The sequence below is a fragment of the Apodemus sylvaticus genome, chromosome 22 (assembly GCF_947179515.1).
Source record: "Apodemus sylvaticus chromosome 22, mApoSyl1.1, whole genome shotgun sequence".
Lineage (NCBI taxonomy): Eukaryota > Metazoa > Chordata > Mammalia > Rodentia > Muridae > Apodemus > Apodemus sylvaticus.
The window spans coordinates 30271771-30278127 of NC_067493.1; positions in this window are offsets into that span (position 1 = coordinate 30271771).

Below are 6357 nucleotides of genomic sequence, written 5' to 3' on the forward strand. Positions count from 1 at the left end.
GCAATTCTTAATTTCCCATCATATTCATTTTATAACCAGTGTTTAACAGGCATTGCCCGAGGTACTTTGTTATTGCTGTTAAGATACACCATGATCAAGGCAACGTATAAAATAAAGAGTTTATTGGGGACCTGCTTACAATTTCAGAGGATTAGTCCATGGCCGTCATGGCAGGGAACATGACAGCATGCAAGCAGGCCTGGAGAAGAGCAGTAACTTACATACTGAGTTTACATGTTGAGAAAACAACCACAGGTAGAGAGAGAAAGAAAAAGCCAACTGGATTGTCACAGATTTTTGAAACCTTAAAGTTACCCCCAGTAACATGCTTCCTCCAATAAGACCACATCTTAATCCTTCCCAAATCACTCTACCAACTGTTGGCCAAGTGCTTAAACCTTCTGGGGCTTGGGAGGAGGCATTCTCATTCAAACCACCACACTTTTATATCATAGTCCATCCCTGAAGGGAATCAAGTCAGGAATTAAAGCAGAGTATGACCTGCGCAGAGGCCAAGGCGGAGCACTGCTTCCCTGCTAGCTCATCAAAGGCTTCCTCAGACTGCTTTCTTATAGTGCCCAGGACAACCAGCTCAGGTGTAATACCATCCAAAATGTGCTGGATTCTCCCACATCAAATGACAAAGAAAACTCACTAAAGACTTGCCCACAAGCCAATATGGTAACCACATTTTCTCAATTGAAGTTTTCTCTTCTGAAATGATTTTACTTTATGTCAAATTAACACAAAACTAGCTATCACAGAGAATGGAGGTTCCTGGCATATATGTAGCAGTTGCATAGCTCACTCTTCATATGGGTCCCAAACAATTGGAGCAGGGGCTGTGTCTAAAGCTGTTAGATGTCTGTGGGTGACTTTTCTAGCCTCAATGGGAGAGAATGTGCCTAGACCTACAGAGACATGATGTACCAGGATAGGGGAATACCCACAGTGTCCCACCCTCTCAGAGGAGAAGGGAAGGGGGACTTAGGAAAGGATTGTGTGAGGGGGAACCAGAGGAGAATCAATCAGGAAGTAAAGTGAATATATGAATAAATAAACAAGCAAATAAATAAATAATAAATAAATAAATAAATAAATAAAAACTAGCTAGCACAAATATTAAATGAATACTTTCCAATGATGAAAAATCCAGAAATAAATGTTTGACATCTTTAGTTACCATAGAAATACAAATCAAAACTACTTCATCTTTTTTAAATGGCACTAATATCTTTAATAACCATACATTTTGGCCTCAACTTTATATACATCTCTTTCCTGACCAAGCTGCAAATTTTTCATGTATTGACTCTTGACATTCTATTCCTTTTCTAGTGGTCAATATAGCTAGAAGCAGCCAGCAGGAACCATTCCAGCAGATTTTCCCTAATATTTAGTTTATCTCCAGCTAGGAGAACTCTTAAGGCATAGATATAATGCAGACATGTCTGTTATCCAGTTGGTCCAGTAGTTGGGGAACCAACTTGAAGACTGAGCTGCACATCTACTTAGGTCCAACCTCTGTATGCTCTTTGGTTGGTGGTCAGGTCTCTGAGAGCCCCCAAATATGCAAGTCAATTTACTATGTTGGTATTCCTGTGGACTTCCTATCCCCTCCAGGGCCCTCAGTCCTTCCACCTGTTGACCGCCAGCGGCCACATAGGAACCGGGTTACCTGGAAGAGAATTCTGAGGTTAACGGGAAGGGGGCAAAAGAGAAATGAGTCAAGAGGACAGTTGCCCATAGACACCTACTTTACTATCATTAAGCCAATATTTATAATCTTAGGAAAAACCACCCTGCCCCCCAAATGGCCGAGAGTTCATTAGATCTTCTTCTCGGTGGGTTGTCTGCTTTCAGTCACGCAGTTTTCTGTTGGTCTCCGGGTGGAGCTGCGCTGAGGTGAAATCGGCTGTATTGTTCTCAAGGAACTAGGGCTGGAGATAACGCCAGGGAAGGGTGGAGGCTGTAGGCCAGGAATGCCACAGCTTGAATAGGCCAGAGATAATGCCAGAGGAAGGGTGGGGGTTGCTAGCCAGGAGGGTCACAGCTAAATGCTGTGGGGGGAAGGGACAATTCCCCTTAATTATTAATTTTTAACAACTCAGTGGATATAAGTATATTCATCCAATGGATGGTGGGCTTTTAGACCAGTGAGAAAAAACAGAGGTCCAACCCCCTTAAATGTTAACGACATCTTTTTCGGGGGGGGGGGGGGGAATAGACTGCCTTAATAATTTAAGGACAGTCTCTCAATGTCAACCCTCATGCAGCTGGACGTGCTTTTCAGGGAAATTCGGAGACAGGATTTTTTCCTTTTCCCTTGCAGTGCCTTGCCTTGCACTTCAAACTGATGCCCATGTTTGTTATATTAACAAACATGCATAGTTCCGAATACTATGCAGCCTCATTTTTGAGGATCAACTGGTAAAGTAAATGCTCAGTGAATATGAGCTGGCTGGCTATAATAACCACCCATCCTCAATCTGGCGGCCATTGCTGGAGGAGCTTATCTTCTGAGTGTTATCTGCTTGAAATATAAAAGGAGATTAAGAGAAAAAACCTGTTTGGTCAGTATCGGAAGGCCCAAGACGTTTAGTTTGATTGAAAATTAGTGTCTTCAGGCAAGAAGCCTGGCTTGCAACATAATTTGCAAGAACACAAAGGAACCTTACTTTTCAAGTAAGTGGGAAGCGGCTTAGGGAAAGCCTTTTGAATTAATTATACTTACCAGCAGCTTTTAGGGTGTGTTTACCTGTCGGACCAATCTCTCTGGCAGCCAGCGTGCACCATCTTCTCCCTGAGAAAAAATGCAGACAGACCCTCTCCCCCAGATTAAAACGGGGTCTGGACCATTCCATGTATTAGTTAAAGGGTCCCGCCACTTAACCATGGCATAGGAATTGGAAGTAGCTGGGTGCCAGTGTCAGTCTGCTGCAAACTGACTTTAGCATCCGTTTGGAGAAAATTTAAAACAAATAAGACAAAGGCAAGATGTGATTTAGGGGACCTAGGGGGGTATAGGTTCCCCTTCTTAGTTTTAAGAAGCCAGTTTTTAAGGGTGCGGTGAGCACGCTCTACGATTCCTTGACCCATTGGATTATAAGGAATTCCAGTTTTAAGTTTTATAATAAATTCCTTGCAAAATGAGATAAAGTTCTTAACAGTATAGGCTGGTCCATTGTCTGTCTTAATGACTTTGGGTAATCCTGTGGTATTAAAAGCTTGTAAACAATGATCAATTACATTTTTACAGGCTTGTCCCGAATGCAGGGAGGCAAAAATGAGTCCCGAGCATGTATCAATGCAAACATGTATAAATTTTAATTTCCCAAATTCTGCATAGTGAGTTACATCCATTTGCCAAATTTGATTGGGCATAAGGCCACGTGGATTAACCCCTAAGTGGGGCACTGGTGCTAAATTCTTGCTTGCGCCTTTGTGATCTTATGACGGAGTCTCAATGTATGGCTAGAAAGATGAAATTTATCATGATCACGTCTCGCCAATTCTATAGTTTTTAAAACCAAAGCTTGTCCTATGAGAGCTTTGTCAATGCACTCATTACCCTGAGCCAAAGGTAGACCTGAGTGGGCTCGTATATGGCCAATATAAAAGGGATTTTTCCTAGCAAGAATGATACTTTGCAATTGTGAAAACAAGGATCCAGCTGGCATATTAAAATTAAATGTGCCACAAGTTTCTAATTGTGGTATAGAAAATGCAACATAAGCACTGTCAGTAAAGAGATTAAAAGTACTATTTATAGATTGAAAGACACACAACACTGCTGTCAGCTCTGATAACTGAGCAGAAAGCCCAGGGGTCTCTATGACCACCTGTTGATTATTAATACGATATCCAGCTCTTCCTTTGGAAGAGCCGTCTGTGAAAATTAAGAGAGCATTATGCAACGGCTGTAAAGATGTCATTTTAGGAAATACAACTTCATGCATATTTAAAAACTTTATCAATTTGTCTTGAGGATAATGGTTATCTATAGTCCCTTCAAAGCCTATTTGAGCAAGCAACCAATCTGTGCTATGCTGTTTTAACCAATCATCCTGATTTACACTATAGGGCTGTATAATAACATCTGGTTCTTTGCCAAAATAAGTTAGCACCTGCTTTCTTCCAAGCACAATTACTTGGGCCACTGCCTCATAATATGGCAAGATATTATGCCTTGAATACACCCTCAAATGAATCCACATCAGAGGAGCCTTTTGCCATAATAAACCTGTAGGCGAGTGAGTCGTATTAAAAATTAGCAGATGCAAAGGTAAAGAATAATCTATCTAGGTAACAAATTGATTTTCAATAGCTTTCTCCACTGTCTGTAAAGCCAAAAGTCCTTCTGAAGTTAATAATCTAGGGGATGTAAGATCAGCGTTCCCCTTTAGAATATCAAATAAAGGTTGTAATTCTCCTGTAGTAAGCTTTAAATATGGCCGAAGCCAGTTAATGTCACCCAATAACTTCTGAAAATCATTTAAAGTTTTTAAATTGTCCCTGCGGATAATTATCTTCTGGGAAAAATTGCTTGGTTTGTAAGCTTAAAACCCAGATAATTATACGGATCCCGGGTCTGCACCTTCTCTGGTTCTATTTGCAATCCTTTAGCGGCTAAAGCTTGTTGTAAAGCTTTAAAACATAAAAGCAAAGTCTGAGGATTTTTTTCCTGCAATTAGAAAATCATCTGTGAAATGGATAAAGTAAATATCTGGCCATTTTTGTCTTACAGGCTGAATGGCCTGTGCTACAAACTTCTGGCATAAACCTGGGCTGTTAGCCATGCCCTGAGGAAGAACTGTCCATTGGTATCTTTTCATAGATTCTATGAAGTTAACAGAAGTAACGCTGAACGCGAATCTTTTGCAATCCTCAGGATGCAATGGAATAGTAAAGAAACAATCTTTTAAATCTATGACTATTTTATGAAATCCTTTAGGAATAGCCACGGGGGATGGAAGACCAGCTTGTAAAGTTCCCATGGGCAACATAGTTTCATTAACCTTTCTTAAATCCTGTAACAATCTCCATTTGCTGGATTTTTTTTTAATAACAAATATTGGCGTGTTCCATGGAAATAGAGACCCTTTTAAATGTCCCGCCTTCAATTGTTCCTGCACTAGCAAAGAGGCGGCTTCCATTTTTTCTTTAGATAAAGACCACTGATCAACCCACACAGGATTATCATTAAGCCATTGAATTTTATCGGCGTAGGATGCAGGCAAGATAGTGGCCATTACCGAAAATGCCCCAGACTTCTAGAGTTAGGGTTTGGCTGGGGGCCTTTTCCAAACCCCTGAGTGGGCAAAGATTCTTGCTCTATCTTTTGCCTGTATATTTCTCTGGATCTCATCTCCTGCCATCAAGGTCATAGGCGGAGCAGATGGCACGATAGGGGCCCATTCTTCCACATGAGATTCAGTTGCTCTCTTTTTGGGATGAGCTGTCTTTTTTACAATTAGCTCATTTGATCTGTCTCTGCATTTTTGTAACTTAGGGTGGGAGTCAAAACCCTTTCCCTTTCGCTGGAAGCAGCCCTAGAATGCTGCGGGGCGCAAGTTTCTGTGCGAAACTTCCTATCCCATTTTTCCCTATCACTCAACCCCAAGCGGCCACTGTGCCGGGTCAGCACAATTTTGCTTGCTAAACCGTATCCCTCTGGACTCACAACAATATTTTCAAGGAATAAAATTTTTACACTAGCGCTAGCATTTGACTTCTATGTTGCTTACCTTGCGGATACCACCTTCTTTCCACTTTTTCTGCCAAGCTTCGCCAGATAGGGTCACCTCAGGAAATTCTCCCTTATCAGGTCTGTCCCACATTCAGGCGCCAATATGTTGACCGCCAGCGGCCACATACGAACCGGGTTACCCGGAAGAGAATTCTGAGGTTAACGGGAAGGGGGCGAAAGAGAAATGAGTCAAGAGGACAGTTGCCCATAGAGACCCACTTTACTATCATTAAGCCAATATTTATAATCTTAGGAAAAACCACCCTGCCCCCCAAATGGCCGAGAGTTCATTAGATCTTCTTCTTGGCGGGTTGTCTGCTTTCAGTCACGCAGTTTTCTGTTGGTCTCTGGGTGGAGCTGCGCTGAGGTGAAATCGGCTGTATTGTTCTCAAGGAACTAGGGCTGGAGATAACGCCAGGGAAGGGTGGAGGCTGTAGGCCAGGAATTCCACAGCTTGAATAGGCCAGAGATAATGCCAGAGGAAGGGTGGGGGTTGCCAGCCAGGAGGGTCACAGCTAAATGCTGTGGGGGGAAGGGACATCCACCAACTCATCCATAAGACTCCTAAAGCTCTGTCCAATATTTGGCTGTAGATCCCTACATCTGTT